This window comes from Plecotus auritus (assembly GCF_963455305.1).
Source record: "Plecotus auritus genome assembly, chromosome: 6".
Taxonomy (NCBI): domain Eukaryota; kingdom Metazoa; phylum Chordata; class Mammalia; order Chiroptera; family Vespertilionidae; genus Plecotus; species Plecotus auritus.
In genome coordinates, this window is record NC_137773.1 from 121,391,218 (window position 1) to 121,411,760 (window position 20,543).

The window sequence follows — 20,543 nt, forward strand, 5'->3', positions numbered from 1 at the left end:
CCCACCACAAAGAATTATCTGACCAAAATGCCAGTAGTGCTGAGGTTGAGAAGCCCTGTGTATTTCCATCCTGGATTCGACTTTTTGCTGTTCTTGCACAGCCTGGGGAAAGCTGTCCACGGTGGTCTCTCTAGGCACTGGTCACCCCATTTTACTTTTTTCCCCCAGACTATCTTCTCTTCCATCCAACCTATGGAATCTGTCCCTCCTCTGAAAGCCAGAGAGTAGGCTGTTTTCCCCCAACTTATTGCTTAAGGTGTGCTGTGACTTTTTGATATTCAAAAACCTGGCTCTGCGGTTCAGAAGCTTCTGAAAATTACTGTTTCTGGCAGGGGTTTCAGCAGCCTGTTTTGAAACTCATAAGCCAGGGCTTTATTCTTTGTTCTCTGAGTTTTGCTTTGGCAGATTTTCCCCTAGGGTTGTAAGCATACTGTGTAGCTGCTTGAATTTATTGGGAGCAAGGATAGAAAGAAGGATCACTGGGGGGAAGGGGAGGCCGGGGGAAGGTCAATGGGGAAGGAAAAAAAAAAAGGAGACATATGTACTACTATTTGTAATACTTCAAACAATTAAAAAAATAAAAATAAAAATAAATTAAAAAAAAAGAGAAATGTAGTATGCAGGCAGCAGAGGGTAGGTCAGTGTGTTTCTCAGCTGACTGAATACATTGTTTTTCATTCACATCCTGTCTGCTTCAAAATTAATTTAACACTGTGACTGAATGATGATTGAGTGAAGAAATTAATAAATGTGGTAAATGAGTCATTGAATACATAAGGTAAGCTTAGACATGAACTTAATGATAAATTGACAAGTTGAAGGCTTCTTGATTTTCTTTCCAAAATGTATATCCAAATGCCTACTGTTCTTGACTCTTATCAAGCATCTTGGGAGTCCCCAAATATGGCAGGTCATCTAACAACTCCATGCCATTGCTCATGTAGTTCCCTGAACTTGGAACCCCCTTCCTTTCCAAATTTGTGGCCTTACAACTCCCACTCATTCTTTAATCTAAGGTCAAATGTTCCTTCCTTCCTAGGCGTAGGGACCCATTTATTCATTCATGCAACAATCATTTATTGAGCACCTACTTCATGCCAATTATTGTGCCCTTGAGTAAGTTAAAGTGGTAAGTAATTTAAGGAAGTTGTAGCCTGATATGAGATAAATTTGATGTATTTGGGGAACACTTCAGCATGATATGCAATACATCTCAGACAAGTAGCTCCTGAGCTGAGTACAAAGAGGTAGCTGGAAAGCAAAAGAGAGAAGTTGTCGGGGAGAGCTTTTGTGGTTTATTTGGTTTTCTCTTTTTTAAAATCAAGATGAACTAAATAGGTTTATTGTAAGAAAATTTGCAACAAATAATAAAATTACTTTGAAAAAGGGGGAAAAAAAAAGAAAGAAGGATCATGGAGTAAAAGTAAGTACAAGGAAATATTTAAAAAGTCGTCTCAGCACATATTTTGGTTCCTTAAAATTTATGTCAGTGTGTGCTAATGATGACTCATACTTTACTTTTTTATTATAAATTTTATTTAGATTTGAAACAAGTGGGTTACATAGGTTATATTTTCAGGACTCAATCCCTACTTCCCATATTGAAGATAAAGTATATAAAAGAGGTTTTTAAAAAAATATATTTTTATTGATTTCAGAGAGGAAGGGAGAAGGATAGAGAGATAGAAACATCAATGATGAGAGAGAATCATTGATTGGCTGCCTCCTGCACGCCCCCTACTGGGGATCAAGCCCGTAACCCAGGCATGGGCCCTTGACCAGAATCGAACCTGGGACCCTTCAGTCCGCAGGCTGATGCTCTATCCACTGAGCCAAACCGGCTAAGGTGAGGGTTCTTTTTTTTTTTTTTAAACCAAGAGTTGACTAGCTAATTCATTCAGTAAATCTTGTTTTGCTCACCTATATGAAAAGCATAGTTTACTTCTGAAAATACAGTGGTAAATCAAAATGGACATGGCTTTTTTTCCTTTTTATCTTTTAGCCCTTTCTCTATGAACTTCTATTTTTTTTAAAAAAAAATTCCACATAAAAGCGAAATCATATGGTATGTATCTTTCTCTGTATGACTATTTCACTAGCAGAATGCCCTCAGGGTCCATCTGTGTTATTGCAAATAGCAAGATTTCATTCTCTTTCATTTTTGTTGTTGTTGTTAATCCTCACCCGTGGATATTTTCCCATTGACTTTTAGAGAGAGTGGAAGGGAGATGGAAACATCGATGTGAGAGAGATACATCAATTGGTTGCCTCCTGCATGCACCCCAACCAGGGCTGGGGAACCTGCAGCCAAGGTATGTGCCCTTGACCAGAATTGATCCTGCGACCCTTCATGCTGCAGGCCGATGCTCTATCCACTGAACCCAACTGGCTAAGGTGATTTCATTATTTTTATGGCTGAATAATATTCCTTTGTATATATACCACATTTCCATTATTCATTCATCCATCATCCATAAATAAACACTTAGCTTGCTTCCATATCTTGGCTATCTATACTAATAAAAGGGTAATATGCAAATTGGTCACAACGCCCTCACAGTAACAACTGAACAGCAGGCTGCATGGGGTGACCAGGCCAGCAGGGAGGTTAGCAAGGGATGACCAAATGACTGACCAGAGGCTGCGTGAGGTGACTGGGCCGGCAGGGGAGTTAGCAAGGGACGACCAAACGACTGACCACCAGGCTGCGTGGGGCGACCAGGCTGGCAGGGGGGTTAGCGAGGGACGACCAAATGACTGACCACCAGGCTGCGTGGGGTGACCGGGCCAGCAGGGGGGTTAGTGAGGGATGACCAAACGACTGAACAGCAGGCTGCATGGGGTGACCAGGCTGGCAGGGGGGTTAGTGAGGGCCAACCAAATGACTGACCAGCAGGCTGCGTGGGGTGACCAGGCTGGCAGGGGGGTTAGCGAGGGACGACCAAATGACTGACCAGCAGGCTGCATGGGGCAACCAGGCTGGCAGGGGTGGAGGTTGGGGGCGACCGACTGGCAGGGTGGGGAGGGAGGGCAGTGATTGGCGACTGGGCCGGTGGGGGGGCAGTTAGGGGAAACCAGGCCAGCAGGGGGGGCAGTGAGGGGTGACCAGGCCAGTGGGGACGGCAGTGAGGGGCTACCAGGCCGGTGGGGGGGGGCAGTTGGTGGTGACCAGGCCAGCAGGGGGGCACTAAGGGGCAACCAGGCTGGTTGGGGGCAGTTGGGGGTGACTAGGCCAGCGGGGGTGGCCCACAGCCTTGGTCTGGCAGGGGGTGCCGCATTCCCGCTATTTGAGGGAAGGCAGGGTGCTTGTGCTGGGAGCTGCCCATGGATGAGCTTTGGGTGTATGACAAAGTAGGTGAGGTCTACGCTTGACCCACATTTCCTTAGAGGGTGCCGGGAAACAGACAGGCTGAAAAGCAAAAAATGTATCCATTGTGTCATTTATCAGAGTTCTCCCAGCTCCCAGTTTGAAGCAAGGGAAAACCAAGTGAATATCTGGGTAGAAAAGTGAACTTGAAAGCTAGAGGGCTGGGGCAAATGAAAACAGTTAGAAAACAATGCTCTGAAGATTTCAGACAAGTGCCAAGGAACAGACCAATGCTCTTTGCTGTCGCTCGTCGACCCTTGCCCAAGGTACAGAGATGGGCTCTCGGCATAATTCTGCCATTGGATGGTGGTTTCAAGCGCGGGCATTTTACTTACCCTCTTTGGAGACCCAGTTTTCTCATCTGTAAAATGGAGATTATAATAAGAGCATTTATTTTGCTGGGTTATCCGGATAATAGTCCACGTGAAACTCTGAGCATAGTGAGCGCACACAAACTCCTAAAGAATGTTAGCTATTCTTCCTATTAGTCTCTTAAGTCAAAAATACACGCAAAGTCAGCACATGAGCACTGTGAGAGTTCAACACTGAAGCTTCACTTGCTAAGAGGATTATACCCAGGCCTGGGAGAGCTGCAGTCAGTTATCAGTGTACTGATGGAGCACTGGGCCACGCCCAGGGGTGTTCTGGATGTTACACAAGTAAGGAAACGAAACACAATGTCCAAATCACGTGGTGCCCTGTTGGCACAACCTTCACAGGTTCTTACACAAGAAGATAAATAATTTGACCCCATTTTTATGAAAAAGACATTGATTGATTTTGCACAACCTCAAAGGGTATAAAATGGGCGGCACAGAGAGAAAGAAAGGGTGTTATGGAATGAATGGCAGGGATACTGTCTTGCAGGAGATTGTTGTCCTGCCTCACCAGTTGGGCACCTCCCATTCTTTTAATCCTCTAGCCTTCTTTCCTTCCCTTCCCCTTCCCCTTTCCCTTTCCCTTCCCCTTCCCTTCCCTTTCTTTTTTTCCTTTCCTTCCCTTCCCTTCCCTTCCCTTTTAAGTATGTATTCTGCTTTGAAATCATCTTGTTCCTGTATTCGTTGATTTGTTTATGGCCCAACTATCCCATAATGACACACGGAAGTCTCATGGGAGCAGGGAGCACACCTGCCTTGTGTGTCACCACACCCCAGGGCCTGGCACACAGCAGACTTCTGGTAAATACTTGATGAAGAAATAATTGAATAATTGGGGCTCATTAGTTTTTTTTCTTATACAAAAATTTTTTTTTTCTTGTGGTGAATAAAGGTTAGTACATCTCAATTCATCAGACCATTTTTGGCTTCTTGCTATTGCACAAAAGCCATCAGGTCATTGGAAATGTGTAGATGAGTCATTTAACTGTACCATCTTACCTTAGAAACATGCTTGTGTTAGTCTGCGTGGGCTGCTATGACTAGGTAACACAAGCTGGTGCCTTAAACAACAGAAATGTATTGTCTCATAGTTTTGGAGGCTAGAAGTCCAAGATCAAGGGGTGGGCAGGATTGGTTCCTTCTGAGGCTGAGAGAGAGAAAATCGGCTCCATGCCTCTCTCCTCTGCTTGTGGTTTGCCTGTAACCTTTGGCATTCCTTGCCCATAGCAGCAGCTCCCTGATCTCTGCCGTCACCTCACATGGCATTCTCCCTTTGTCTGTGTCAGGCTCCAAATCTCCCCTTTTCATAAGGACACCAGTCACCTTGGATTAGGGCCCACCCTAATGACCTCATTTTAACTTGCTCACCTCTATAAAGACGCCCAATCAGGACAAGAACATTTTAGTGCAGGAAAACTTGGAGCTAAAAAACTCAAGTAACACAGAGACCAGGCCAGAACCATGCCTGACTCACAGTGTTTGGTGAATGAATGAATGTGGAGTTCTGCATGACCCGCTCCCTTAGCTCCTCCCATCTTTGTTGACATGTTCCTTTCTCAGTGAGAAAGAGCCAGATCACCACGTTTAAGACCACAGCCTCCTGCACTCACCTCCCTTCTGCACTTTATTTCTCCCTGGGACACGCCGACCACACTCTGTGCTTCTCCCTGGGAGCAGGAATTCTTACTGTTTTGTTTACCTCATGTACACTGGCCTCAGTTGCAGTGCCTGACACAGAGTAGGTCCACAGTTTCATGGAGTGAACGGGTCCAACGAGAGCTGTGCACCTCCTGCGCCCAGCGGCAGGCCTGCCTGGGATCTGCCCTTGTCCTTCATAGAATCTCTACGCCCTGCCTCTGAGGTTTCATTCCCTCTCAGACTGGCGACAACTCAGTAACAGACTGTGTTTGGCTGCAGAGCCCGCTTTGATAAAAGAGGAAAGGATTGAAAATGTTAGATGATAAACAAAATAAGATGGTGTGTGTGTGTGTGTGTGTGTGTATGTGTGTGTGTGTGTGTGAATAGGGAGAGCAGAGGGGAGGCCTGCCATAGATTGTTCAAGCAGGAAGCTCAGAGAAGGGCAAGTAGACCTTGGAGTGCAACTAGGGCAGGATGACGAGGAATGTTATGTCAACTGGAGTGAAAGATTATAAGGCAACCAAGGACAGTCATAGCAGGTGGTACAGGGCAATGCCTCTCGAACTTTATGCATGCCCTAGCCACGTGGGGATCTTGTCACAAGGAAAATTCTGATTCTAGGTGAGGTCTGAAAGTCTGCATTCCTAGCAAGTTCTCAGGGGATACCACAAGGAATGCTTCCTGGGTTCAAATCACACACAGCAACCACTAATTGCGCGATCCTCAGTCAGTTATGGCAGCTCTCTGCCCTTGGCTTTGTGATCTATAAAACGGAGGTCAGATGAGGTTTTCTCTTTGAAGTGAATACTATTTAATGTCACGGATTAATAGTACTTCACTCGGGGAAAGGAGAAGAAGGAACGAGGGTTTGGCATGAGATGCAAGTCAAAAAAGGCTTAGCTGTATTTTTATAATTTTTGGAAGGCGAAAATATTCAGGTACAGACGTGTGCAGGTTTTCCTCCTCTACTTGCAAACAACATAAGAAGCCAGAGTAGTCACTCAGGTGCTATGCTCAAGGGCGGCTAAGGGAGCCTGTTTGCAAAAGGCTTTGGGTCCTCAGATGGAGACAGGGTGCACGTGAATTTCTTTCCATTGCAAGTCCATTCTCTCCCTCCTGCAGGACTTACCGGCTCTCAGGCTTTCAGAAGGAACACCAGCACCTGCGGAGTGGCGGCCGCGGAGAGGCGTGGGAGCGGAGGGTGGGTGCGCAGCCCAGGGCGGGAGCAGGGCGGGGGGGTGGGATGGGGGGGTGCGGGGCAGGGCCGGCCACATGGACCACCTGCCGGGCGGGGGCAGGGCCCGCGGGTCCAGCCAATCAGCGCGGCCCACGGCCGGCCGAGCCCCTCCGGAGGGCGCTAGTCGGGCACGCTCTGCACTGCTCGCTGCACGCTGCCCTGGACGGCGCGGTTGCCTGCGGGCTCCGGGTGTGGACTCGTTGCTGCCGCTTCTGGAGACGCCTCTTTGGTGCGGCAGTTTCGGACTGTCTTCCCAGAGACACGGGAACTTTCTGTCCAGGGAGCCTGGAGGCGATGGGTGTCCGCGGGGAGGCGGCACCGGTGCGGAGGTCAGTGCCTCGGCCTGGAGCGCAGACTTTGCTGCCGGGTCTAGCCGAGTAAGAGGGCTGGGAAGGGGGAAGGAGGGTCGAGAGGAGGGAGCTGGGGGGCTTCGGACCCCGTGCTCCATTTCTGTCCCTTAGGCAGCAGCTGCCTTTAGGACCGAGACCGCCTTGGCTAGGCTCAGGGCAGCCCCCTCACCCCGTCCTTGGACTGCGGGGAGCTGTGCCACAGTTGGCGCGCACCCCGAACTTGGAAGCGGTGCTCCGAAATGAGGAGGTGTGGCTGGGGACGGACGGTGGCTGCTTCCAACCTCGGGGGTCCCGCGGGCCATTGGCCGACCCAGGGGTGCTCCGCGGGGCGGGAGCGGCCACCGAGGGGCTGGTGGGAGAGGGAGGGCACACTAGCTGTGAGCGCCTGCGTTGGAGAAGCGGCCTTGGGCTGCTTCCCTCGGGGCTCCACCCGTGGGCCCTCGTAGGAACCGGCGGGGTTAGCGAGTCAGCCTCGCCCGACCCTGGTCGCAGGCTCTCGCCGCGGGCGCCGCTTGCAGCTGGGAGCGCACAGCTTCCCGCAGGTGGAGAGATGGAGCGTCTGGAAGTTCTCTTTCCCGATTTGCCCGCCAATCTGGTGTGTGTCTATATTTCTTTCCCTCTTTTTCAAACTATTTGCCTCATTTGCCCTGCCAATCCGATTCTTTAACCCGAAGCCCTGCGCTCACCCTCGGGGAAGATGGGAAGTGGAAAGTCTGATGTCCCGCCCCTAGGGAGGCAGCCCAAGCCACACACTGCTGGGTTGTTCTCTTGGTTCAGTATTATTGAACGTTTTGGGGCACACGGACCCCTCTGAGAACCCTCTCCGAGCTATGAATCAACTCCCCCGCCAAGATGTGTAAACACGGGTTCATTGACTTGCTGAGACCTACTATGTGCCTGCACATCCCATACCAGGGTGTAAGGGACCCCACTCCCTCCGGTGAAGCATCCATATTCCTGAACTTTACAATGGTTGTCCCTTCAAGACCAGCGAGGTGAATGTGATGTGACACGCACCCCGGAGTGTGGGGATGGGCATGCTCAAAGCCTCTGTCCGGTTCTTCCTCTAAATCCTGGGTCCAAGGACTGTCCACAGCTGGAGGCCCGCACCTGCAGACACGGCTGGCCCCCTCTGCACCACTTGCTGAGTGGTGACAAGCTGAGGGCAATTTGTCCATGTGTCGGAGCCCTGTTCAGGCAGGGGCTGGAGTAGAAAAAAATCGCTGAAATCATTTAGGAACACCCATTACAATGTAATAAATCAGTGTTTCCACTGAGTCATTTGAGAACAGATGTATGTATGACTAGAAGAATCTTCCACAGCTTGTGTGGGTTTTACAGCGAGAAGCATTTCTGCTAAGTTTGGGGTCATAAGTCGGTGCGCAAGCCCAGCATCCCCTGGGGATTGGCAATGCAGCCCCTAATGAGGCAGCAGAAGAGCAGCCTTCAGCGTCCTTATGACTAATGATGACTGTGTCCTCCCAAACTGGCCGCGTGAGCTGGCATTGCGCATTTGTGCGAAAAGGGCTCTTCATTTGTGTGGACATTGCTTGGTCAGTATTTTCATAGTTGAAAGCTGTATTTGGTTTCCTTTCTCAGTTCTGTCTCGTTGTTCTGCGTTGCCTGACTTCACTAGACCATCCTCATTACCCTTTGACACTTTAAAATTTATTGAGATTTTAAGTCACGATTTGGCTTGGCCAGTTTTGCTCATTAAAGAGAAGAAAGTTACCCTTCCCAGAAAAGCAGTGACTGCTAACTCACTTTATTTATTTATTTATTTTTTTAAGTGGCTTTATTTATTTATTTATTTATTTTACTTCTCCCTCAACATACAAAAACTTACAAATATTTCTACTTGATTATTGAATATTTCTCATTAGAAGTCATCTCTCCATATTTCTAATACTGGAATGTTCTAGGTCACTTGAATTTCAGTACTCATTTATTTGGCCTTTTTAGGGATGTGTATTGTTTGATGACCTAGTTATGTTTAGTCACACACACACAAGATTCTTTGCTTTATCCCATTACTACCTTTCCACAGCTCATTCATTGTTACACTTAATATACTTTGTAAATGATGAGCGGAGGCATGATATTAAAACTACATTCACTGGGGATTTCCCAGGCCATGACATCCTCACCGGCCAATCCTCACCTGATTTGAAGTGCATCGACAAAAGTCACATATCATATTGAGCCAGGGTTTCTGCATTACCTGTGATGAATGAAAACAGGAGGGAAAAGTCTTTTTGGCTCTTTCCAACCCTCAATTAGCTGTCCAATTGGAGAGTTTTGGGGGTTTCTATACTAAGAAGCTTAGCTTAATAATAAAATTCTCAGATTGCAGTTTTTTAAAGATCATTTTAGACTTTACATAAACACATTTCCCCTCTCATGCCTTCTTCCTCGTTGGGAGTTTTCACCCTGCATTTGGCTCAATTTGTTTATGTACATGAGGAGCTATCATAGTACATAGACTGGCCTTTTGATTTTTTTGTCCTTAATAGATGGAACGTCGAGGGGATGACTAATTTGTTTGTGTACATGTGTGGGTGCCATCAGATGTTGGATATGAAGATGCTAGGATTAGTAAAAGGACTTCAGCTCCTGAAGCCACTCATAAACTGACCAGGCAGGAGGTCAGGCAATAGGAAAACGTTGTCCACAAGAGGTTGGTGAAGTGATCATATTAACCACTTTGTAATTACTTGTTTTGAAAATGTTATAGGAAGCTCAAGCTGGTCCTAGGTGGCCGGTGGGCTCGGCTGTCCACGGAGCTGTGCTTTGTAGTGACACCACGCGGCTGGTGATCTCAGCAACCCAGCTCTCACAAGTAATTGACTTTGGCTCCCATCCTATATAATACAAGCCTAATATGCAAATTGTCTGTCCCAGAGTTTGACCAGGAGTTCAACTGCTCACTATGACGTGCGCTGACCACCAGGGGGCGGTACGGAACATGGTAGGCATGGGTGACACGACACTGGCAGTGGGCAGCAGTGAAGGCGCTGCTGGCCCCGATGGGTCCTGACGGGAGTGGGACTGTGGCAGGAGGGTGGAGCAGGTTAGTGGGCGGTGCCAGGCCAAGGCGGGAGTGATCAATCACCCCACAGATGGTGACCAGGGGTAGTGGTGGGGGGCGGGGTTGCCGCCCAGCTACCAGGTGCTGAGGGAGCTGGGCGGGGGGGCCCCGGCCCCGATCGATTGCCCCGCAGGCAGGATAGTGAAGCAGGTGAGGGGTTGGCGCCAGGCCATGGCAGGGTGCCAGGTGGGACTACGGGGCTGTGAGGATGGGGGCGCAAGCTGGGGCTGCGAGCTTGGGCCTGATCCCCACAGACCACCCAGAGGGACCCCACCCATGCACGAATTCATGCACCGGGCCTCTAGTCTACTTGATATTTGTGGGGAAAAATAAAAGTAACTTCCTGTTTTACTTTCTTCCCTAAAGTCAGCTAAAATGGCTCTTTTGTGTTTCTTTTTTTAAAAATAAATCTTTATTGTTCAGATTATTACAATTGTTCTTTTTCCCCCCCATAGCTCCCCTCCACCTGGTTCCCACCCCACCCTCTGCCCTTATTCCCCCCCCCCCCTGCCCCACTGTCCTCATCCATAGGTGTACGATTTTTGTCCAGTCTCTTCCTGTACCCCCCACACCTGTTTCCCCCCGAGAATTGTCAGTCCACTCCCTTTCTATGCCCCTGATTCTATTATATTCACCAATTTATTCTGTTCATCAGATTTTTTATTCACTTGATTTTTAGATTCACTTGTTGACAGATATATATTTGTTGTTCATAATTTTTATCTTTATCTTTTTCTTCTTCTTCCTCTTCTTAAAGAATGCCTTTCAGCATTTCATATAATACTGGTTTGGTGGTGTTGAACTCCTTTAGCTTTTTCTTATCTGTGAAGCTCTTTATCTGCCCTTCAATTCTGAATGATAGCTTTGCTGGGTAGAGTAATCTTGGTTGTAGGTTCTTGCTATTCATCACTTTGAAAATTTCTTGCCACTCCCGTCTGGCCTGCATAGTTTCTGTTGAGAAATCAGCTGACAATCGTATGGGTGCTCCCTTGTAGGTAACTAACTGTTTTTCGCTTGCTGCTTTTAATATTCTCTCTTTGTCTTTTGCTCTTGGCATTTTAATTATGATGTGTCTTGGTGTGGTCCTCTTTGGATTCCTCTTGTTTGGGGTTCTGTGCAATTCCTGGACTTGTAAGTCTATTTCTTTCACCAGGTCGGGGGAGTTTTCGGTCATTATTTCTTCAAATAGGTTTTCAGTATCTTGCTTTCTCTCTTCCTCTGTCACCCCCATAATTCAGATGTTGGTATGCTTGAAGTTGTCCCAGAGGCTCCTTACACTATCTTCATATTTTTGGGTTCTTTTTTCTTTTTGCTTTTTCAGTTGGGTGTTTTTTGCTTCTTTGTATTTCAACTCTTTGACTTGATTCTTGCGATCATCTAGTATGCTGTTGGATCTCTGTATATTATTTTATTATTTTATTTTTATTAATTTCAGAGAGAAAGGGAGAGGGAGAGAGAGATAGAAACATGAATGATGCGAGAGAATCATTGATTGACTGCCTCCTGCATACTCCCCACTGGGGATCGAGCCCGCAACCTGGGCATTGGCCGGAATCGAACCTGGGACCATTTAGTCCGCAGGCTGATGCTCTAGCCACTGAACCAAACCAACTAGGGCATCTGTATATTATTTTTTATTTCAGTCAGTGTATGCTTAATTTCTAGTTGGTCCTTTTTCATATCCTTGAGGGTTTCACTAAATTTATCAGCCTTTTCTAGAAAATTCTTAAAAAACCTTATAACTGTGGTTTTGAACTCTATATCCAGTTGTTTGCTTTCCTTCATTTCTTTCATTTGTGACCTATTTCTTTGTCTCCACATTTTGGCTGCTTCCCTGAGTTGACAGAGTGGCTTTGTGCGCTAGGTGTCCTATAGGGCCCAGCGGCTCAGCCTCCCCAGTTACCTGAGGTGGACACTCTTGGTGCACCCCTTTGTGGGCTGTGTGCACAGTCTTGTAGTTAAGCCTTGATTGTTGTTGGTATCACTGGGAGGAATTGACCTCCAGGCCAATTGGCTATGAGGATCAACTGTGTCTATGATGGGAGAACTTCTGTGCTGGAGACATCCTTATGGGGCAAGCCTTGCTTCAGTGAGGCTTTGGTGCTCACTGAGTCTGCCCCCTGAGTGTGTCCCTTATGGATCTGAGGAGTTGTAATCTGGATGGTCCTACTCTGACCCCTGGGTACACTGACTCTAGGATCTCCAAGGAGGTGCTAATTTAGCCTCTGCCTGAGGCCACCCAGCAGGAGCTATGGAGAGATCTGCAGATTCCTCTTCTTTGTTTGGGGTTTGGAGGTGTCCAGATGAGGTCCAGCTGTGAAGCAATGCAAGCTGCTGCGGGGCCTTGGCCCTTCTTTTGGATGTTCTGGGTCTCTCTGACTCAGCTGCCGTTTGTTAGGTTTTCAAAGGACCAGGTCATTCATATGCAAAAGCCTCTGCGCACAGCTGGAGTGGGGCAGAGTCTCAGGGTGGAGCAAACAGCAATGGCTTCCCGTCAGCCCTGCACTAAGAGGCCCCTGGATCTCAGTGTCCCTTGGTAATCACTGCAAGCACCTTTGAGAGAAAGCTGCCCTCGAGTTCTGCCCGCTGCCAGACAGTCCAGTTTCTCCCCATATGAGTCAGTGTCCCCAGAGTCTCGCCCAGAATTGGAGTTCAGAGCAGTCAGGAGCTTTTGTCTCCCTCCGGCTTGAAAAAGCCAGCTGCATACTCAGTTGCCAGCCCTCTCTGCGTGCGCCTCCGTACCTCTGCCTTTACTTCCGCAGTTCCTCTGAGTCTCAGTGTGCTTTTCTCTTTCCTTCTAGTTGTAGAATTTCCACTCAGCCAGCCTTCCTATGGTTCTGGATGATGTCTGTTTTGTCTTTTAGTTGTAGTTTTGAAGTTGTTGTGCGAGGCAGCAGTTCAGGTGTTTACCTATGCCGCCATCTTGGTTTCTCCTCTTTTGTGTTTCTTTTAAAATTAAATTAAATACAAAAATTAAAATATTTGTTTATTTATCCTAGAGTGAGAGAGCAGTGTGCACGTGCACACACACACACACACACACACACACACAGAGAGAGAGAGAGAGAGAGAGAGAGAAAGAGAGAGAGAGAGAGAAACATTGATTTGTTGTTTCAGTTATTTATGCATTCATTGGTTGCTTCTTGTACGTGCCATGACTGGGGATCGAACCTACAACCTTGGCATATCGGGACAATGCTCTAACCAACTGAGCTACAGGCCAGGGATTCTTTTGTGTGTGTGTGTTTTTTTTTAAAACATGAATTTAATTGCATAATCTGGTTTAAAGAAAGACTCAAAGACTTGCAGAATTTTAAATCTGGAAAGTCCCTTAAAGTTCTAGAACAGTGGTTCTCAACCTTTCTAATGCCGCGACCCTTTAATACAGTTCCTCATGTTTGGTGACCCCCAACCATAAAATTATTTTCATTGCTACTTCATAACTGTAATTTTGCTACTGTTATGAATCATAATGTAAATATCTATGTTTTCCGATGGTCTTAGGCAACCCTGCTAGTGGTTCTCAACAGATATTTACATTATGATTCATAACAGTAGCAAAATTACAGTTATGAAGTAGCAACGAAAATAATTTTATGGTTGGGGGTCACCACACCATGAGGAACTGTATTAAAGGGTCGCGGCATTAGAAAGGTTGAGAACCACTGTTCTAGAAGATGCAGGGTAGGAGGTGTGACTTGAATCACTTTGGTTTTAAATGAGCTGGGCTTCAAAACCTGGGGTCCTGGATCCTAGCCGCGCGCCCTTTCCAGTAGAGAGAGACCTGTGGAGAATGACTTGTGAGGGGCAGGACACTCATTTCAGCTGTCTCTGCAGAGGGCGACAGCCTCCATGTCTTTCACTCTCAAGGCTCATTGGAAGCCAGCTGAGGATTTGAGGATTGTATGCAGCAGCAGTTCGCTTGAGTCACCTCCTAGTGGCTGTCTCCTTTGCAGTTACAATGGAGACATTTAAAGGGGAGGCGGCTTTGGGGGAGGACTGGGAGGAATGATTCAATTTGGACCTTTTGAACACATGGAAAGACACAGATGTTAAAATAATGGGGAGGCAGTTTTAGGTAATGATTTAATTTACTTGTGAAAAGAGAACTCAGAGTATTAATTTAGTGTGTGATAGCCTCCTTTTTAACATTTGTGCTTTTTAGTTGCTGTTAACCCAAACTAATGATTTGGAAGAAAAGCCTATTTACTGCATGGTTGTGAGTAATAGGAATGGTGTCCTCCATTGTTTAACACGGCGTGTACGCCAGGTGTAGGGTGTTGATGTTAATGAACATCCTGGTCCCTGGATGGCTCTCTCCACATGGATGCGATACTGATTTCCAGTCATGAATCTGAAAGCCCATTGAATCTTTTTAAATCACTTTTTTTAAAAAAAAATTCAGATGTCAAATTCAAAAGATGTCAAATTCAAAATTATTTATGCTCATGCTAATGGCTTATTTATCATGAGCATAAATAATTTTAATTCAGAAGTATGCTAGTGTCAAATGTTAGGGAGTTCTTGTTAATAAAGTGGTAAATAAAAAGACATTGTATTTAGGAAGATAGTAAAGATGTGGCTAATTTGTCTGCTTTTATGAGATTGTTTGTAATATTGTTAGTGCAGAAGAATAAAGTATCCCATTTAGAAGCTATGAAGATATCCTTGTATTTCTTATAAAGAGGAAACAGTAAAATAAAAATGTGGCATTGCCTACGAAATTATCTGTGTTGGCTGTTAGTGCCGTAAGTTCATTCCAGACTAGATAGCAGTTGAATATTCTGCAGCATTTGAACTGTCTTAACTAAAACTGGAACGGTCAGAAGTGGGAGTTATTATTAGTACTAGTTTTTCAATGATCACTGTGACTGCTTGAATTCTCTTAGCATCACATCTATGCCATATGTCCTAAAATTTTCCCTGAAAACTCATGGTTTTATTTCTTTATTTTCATTTTCATACCACTCTTTGCTTACTCAACCAGGAAAATGTTGGTGAGTCCTTGGTATACCATAGGTACCTTTGGGTCTAAAACTGGAGACTTAGATACAGCTTGTAAAATGACCTGAGGGTCTCCAGTGGGGCTTCTCAGCGGGACAGTGGGCTCCCTGAGGGTGACCAGTGGTGTGGGGAGGCTCTGGGTGGCTCTCTAGTGGGCGGAGGCCAGAGATGCTGCTAAACATCCTACAGGGCACAGCCCAGCCCCCGCAGCAAAGACTGTTCTGCCACAGTGTCCTCAGTGCTGTGGCTGAGGCACTGCCCCGGGCAGCGTGTTAGGCGCCCAGCCAAGTGGCTTTTCCAGGGTCTGCAGCCCTTGTTTCTGGCAGGGAACCTGCCTCCGATGTGTAACCCAAGGCCCTCTAACACTCTAGGCTTCTGTTGTGCAGCCACGGCCAGAGTGAAGGCCCCTCGGTGGCCAGGGGAACCCCGTGGTCATGCAGGCGGCCTGCGCAGTGGGGACCATTTTCCATGCATTTCTGTGAGACTCAGGTCTGCTCTGAGCCATTCCCTGAAGGATGACTAACTAGTAAAAAGGGCTATATGCCATTCTTTTCAATGGCTGTATGTTATTCTAGTTAAAAATTTGAATTAATATTCATCATAAAACATCCAAAAGTGAAAAGGGGTTGTGAGTTCCTTTTTAACGCATTCCTTTGTGCCAAAGACAGCACATGTCCCAGTGTCAGCGCTGGACGGAGCCCGCAGTCCTCCCTTTTGCACTGTATGCAGCTTAAACTTTCAAGTAGCTTGGAAGCCACAGGTAGTTTGCATAGTAGGGTGCTTTGTTAGGGCCACCCCAAGGAAATGTGACTGGGGTGCATTCCCGCATGTATTAGTGGGCAACAAACTACTGCGGTCTCTACGGTTTAGTCATCTGGCAGCCCCTCCGGAAGCAGCCGGATTGTAATGTGAACATCTGTCACCTCTTCTCTGCTTCCGAACTGATTATGCAGCCCGGTTTCTCACCGAGACACACAGCTTTCTTCATCTATAGTTTTGGATAAATTCCTTCTCAGCACACGCACACACACAGACAGACACAAATCAAAAGGGCCATAACGTTGGTCAGCATGGCCCAGTCCTCCCCGCATCAAACTCAAGTTTTGTTCGCATTCTGTCCTGCCCTCGGTGCTCTGTCTGCTAGGATCCTGGCTCTCCATCAAAGCTGGGCATGGTTGCAAGTCTGTCCCTTTGTACCAATGTTGTTCTCAATGTGCTGAACTCCCACCCACCTCAGAGAACTAGAAGCTGATTGGCAGCTGAGGTTTGGGAAACTAGCTGGTTAACATCCTCAGTGAAGCCACGTAGTACCAACAGGGGCGGGGTAGGGGGAAAGCTTGGGTGGGCAAGGAGACATTGAAATGGAATTGGACCTTCGATAGCAAATGTCTATCTCACTAGAGTTTTCTGCCGGTATTTGCTATATTTACATTAGGGAATATTTGTTCATATTTGCTTTATTGACCTTGCCAAATATTATAGGAGCACCAATAGCTGTCATCTGTTGACTAAGGTTATTGTTGGGTCCTGCACTAATAAACATCATTAGAAAGCTTTGATGAAATATAAGCAGCATAAGATTTATCCACCTAATCACTGTCAAGTGCACAGCTCAGAGGCAGGAAGCACCTTCACACTGCTGTGCGACCGTCGGCACCATCCAGCCACAGAACTCCTTCATCTTGCAAAACCAGAATTCTGTTCCCATTGAACAACAAATCCCCATTCTCCTCACTCCAGCCCTGCAACCACCATTCTGCTCTCTGTCTCTCCAGTTGAACTGCTCTAGGCCCCTCATATAAATGAAGCCACACAGTATTTGCCCTTTTGCTTCTGGCGTATTTCCCTGAGCGTGTCTTCAGGATTCATCCATGCTGTAGCATCTGTCAGAATTTCCTTCCTTTTTAAGGCAGGATCAATTCCAGTGTGTCTATTTATCACACTTTGTTTATCTGTTCATCCATTGATGGCTACATGGGCTGCTTCTACTTTTTGGCGATTGTGAATAATGTGGCTATGCACATAGGTGAATGCATATCTGTTTGAGTCTCTTGGGAATATTCTCATAAGTGGAATTTCTGGATCATATGGTAATGCTATTATTACTTTTTTGAGGAACCACCATACTGCTTCCTATACTGGCTGTATTATTTTACTGTATTTTTATGTACTGTCTAATTTACCCTCCCACCCCCGGCCCTACAGGGTGGACACAGCCGCCTCTCCTGTGCATGGGGAGGGTCAGGCACCAGGATGGAGACACACAGGTAGCTGTGGCAGAGCCATGATTTTAACCTGGGCAGTGTGGTCCAGAGCCAAAGCTTGTACTAGGTCAGTGGTCGGCAAACTCATTAGTCAACAGAGTGGCAAACCGCGGCTCACGAGCCGCATGTGGCTCGCGAGCCGCAGTTTGCTGACCACTGTACTAGATCATTCATTCTTTCAATTCAAGAAATACTGACCTAGAACTGCTGATGCATTTGGCTCAGGTATGGAGGTGGGGAATAAGAGGTAAATAACAAACATGTTTATCCCAAGGAGGAGCTCTACAAGGCCTCGTCTTGCCATACTGAGGAATTTGAGACTTGGCGTTCCCACCAGTCAAACACTCATTGTGAAATTGGTATTTTATAAAAATAAATGTACACTGTGGTTATTTTGGCTGCTGCTATCAGTTCTGTCTCTAATCTTCTGCAGTTAATAGCCATGCAACCATGGTCTTTAAAATGCCATGCCAATTTCTGCTTCTCTTTGGAGTTGGGGGATGAGACAGTTCAAAGAAATAATCAAGATCAAGATCAGCCTTAGGTGAGATTTGAGTGAGGATTGCGTTTTCTTTCCCACCAAAAACGTAGAGCGGCGGCGTTCTTGCAGTGGATGGAATGCTTAGTCACTTTATAGAATGAACAGTGGATCGACTTGGTGGTGCCTGAGTCCTTCACAAGCACCTGTGTTTATTCATTGCTGTGATTACACAGTGGAGGAGGCTCTGCTGGATGCGAAGCACAAAAGCAAGATGTGAAGACATTTACTTAAATACACTCGAAATTAACGTCCACACAAATAGGTATCAGATGGGTGTTTTAATTTGATTCCGAAGGCCTGGAAGTAAGCCTGCATCCTGTCTGTCAGATGTGTGCAGCTCATGTGCAAGGTTTCTGTGTTACTTAGAGGAAAATGGCCAATGTTTGGAACATATCATCCCATGTTCCTCCTGGGTGAGTAGGGGGAGCAGAGAATATATATAGGTTAGCTCACCATTGGTAGTGGCCTAGCATATTGGTCACCCTTTTACGTTGGTGTTCTTTTCTTTGGTTTTTAATTTTTTTCTTTTCTTGCCCCCTAACCCCCATGGTGTTCTTAATAGCAGGAAAAGTTGGCTTGTCTTGATCTATAAATGAACAAAGCACACTAATCATCCTACAAAAATATTAATCAGGAAGGAAAATAGGCCTCAAGTCTGAAAGTTAAGGTCACCCTGAGAAAAAGGACTGGCACGATTCCTAGAAAACTGCTTCTTCAAGACATTTTGATTCTGAATTTACTCTTCGCGTTTACAAAGGACTCAGGATCCCAAGTGCAAACCCAGATTCCAGTTTGATGTGCAAATATGTCTGAACCGTAATGTAACTAGACGTGAACTTACAAGCAGTTGACTCCATCTATGTTTGAATTTCACAGACCTCATTTAATTAGAAGTAAGTAACAAGGGGAGGTGGATACAGGATTTATACCGATTGCATATTTCTACTTCTTCTGCATAGTCTGGATCTTTAAAATCTATTTCATATTGTCAGTCTTGCTTGGAATGAGTGTTCCCCAATTCCAGTGTTATTGCAATTCTTAATGTTGTCACTTAGACCAGTGCATAAGAATCACCTGGGACTCCCTCCAGCGCTCCTGGCTCAGTAAGTCAGGGAGGGAGCCTGAGGATTTACATTTATAACAAGTTTCCACACTATGCTCAGGCTGCCAAGCCTGGAACAGACTTTGCATAACTGTAGTTCATTGTTCAGAGGTAAGCATTTTTAATATGGAGATTTTTGTAAAACAATATTGTTTCGAGTAGTTTGTGAGTTTCTCATTTTGTAATACACTGAATGCTTGTCTAAATACTATGATTCTGAGGATAAATTTAAATGACTCAGCCAAAAATACAAATTAGGTATTGTTTTTTTCAGTGTTAGGTATGAGAAACTGATTTTGAAAATGTCCCTAAGTCTTATGTATTCATTTATTTATTCATTTATTTATTTATTTATTCCTTGCCTGACGATATTTTTCCATTGATTTTTTGAGAGAGTGGAAGAGAGAGGGAAAGAGAGAGAGAAACATTGATGTGAGAGAAACACATTGATTAGTTGCCTCCTGCACGAGCTCTGACCAGGGCCTAGGTCAGGGAGGAGCCTGCAACCAATGTACGTGGCCTTGACTGGAATCAAGCCTGGGACCTTCAGTCTGCAGACCAATGCTCTGTCCACTGAGCCAAACCAGCTAGGGCCCTAAGTCTCTTTTAGAGTATAGGGCACATTTTCTGTAGTTGAGGACATTTAAAATAAGAATCACACAGCTGATTAATTGGACATTGAGGCAGTTTTGCTGCACATCTATACTAATAAAAGGATAATATGCTAATTAGACCGGGAGACCTTCTGGACGTCCTTCCGGACAAAGCCATGGTGGTGGGGCCGAGGCAGAGGTGGTTAGGGGCAATCAGGCCAGGAGGAGAGGGCAGTTGGGGGTGATCAGGCTGGTTGGGGGGCAGTTGGGGGTGAGCAGGCTGGCAAGGGGGGACCAGTTGGGGGTGAGCAGGCCGGCAGGGGGTGCAGTTGGGAGCGAGCAGGCCGGCAGTGGGGGGCAGTTGGGGGCGATCAGGCCAGTGGGGGGGCAGTTGGGGGCGAACAGGCTGGCAGGGGGGCAGTTGGGGGCAATCAGGCCAGCAGGGGGGACAGTTGGGGGCAAGCAGGCCAGCAGGGGGGGCAGTTGGGGGTGAGCAGGCCGGCAGGGGTGCCAGTTGGGGGTGAGCAGGCCGGCGGGAGGGGAGCAATTGGGGGTGAGCAGGCGGGCAGGCAGAGTGGTTAGGGGTGATCAGGCAGGCAGACAGGTGAGTGGTTAGGAGCCAGTGGTCCCGGATTGCGAGAGGGATGTCCGACTGCCCTGGGATCGGGCCTAAACGGGCAGTCAGACATCTCCCAAGAGGTCCCAGATTGGAGAAGGTGCAGTCTGGGCTGAGGGACACCCCCCCGCCCCCACCATGCACGAATTTTGTGCACCGGGCCACTAGTAGTACATAAGCAGCAATGCCTTCTTTAGTCGTCCAGCTAATGTCTGTATTGACTAGGAAAAAGCATGGCTTCTGTTTCCATGTACTTTTGAGTCTGATGTAAATTTTAATCTGATCAGCAGGTGATACAGGAATTTTGTTTTGTCTTGGGTTAAGACTCAGCAGATGTTACAAGCTGATGTGGATTTAAGATTTCAT

General features: G+C 46.7%; 1 protein-coding gene across 2 annotated transcripts in view; it reads left to right on the plus strand.

The window, feature by feature from the left end:
• The first annotated feature begins 6,745 nt into the window (after window positions 1-6,745).
• TAFA4 (TAFA chemokine like family member 4) overlaps window positions 6,746-20,543 on the plus strand; it is a 170,938-nt gene continuing 157,140 nt past the window's right edge. Inside the window, exon 1 of one of the 2 annotated variants that reach the window (XM_080673458.1) lies at window positions 6,746-6,948. The gene's annotated coding sequence lies outside the window, so the exon portion shown is untranslated. The remainder of the gene's footprint in view (window positions 6,949-20,543) is intronic. The other variant, XM_080673457.1, reaches the window with a different exon arrangement.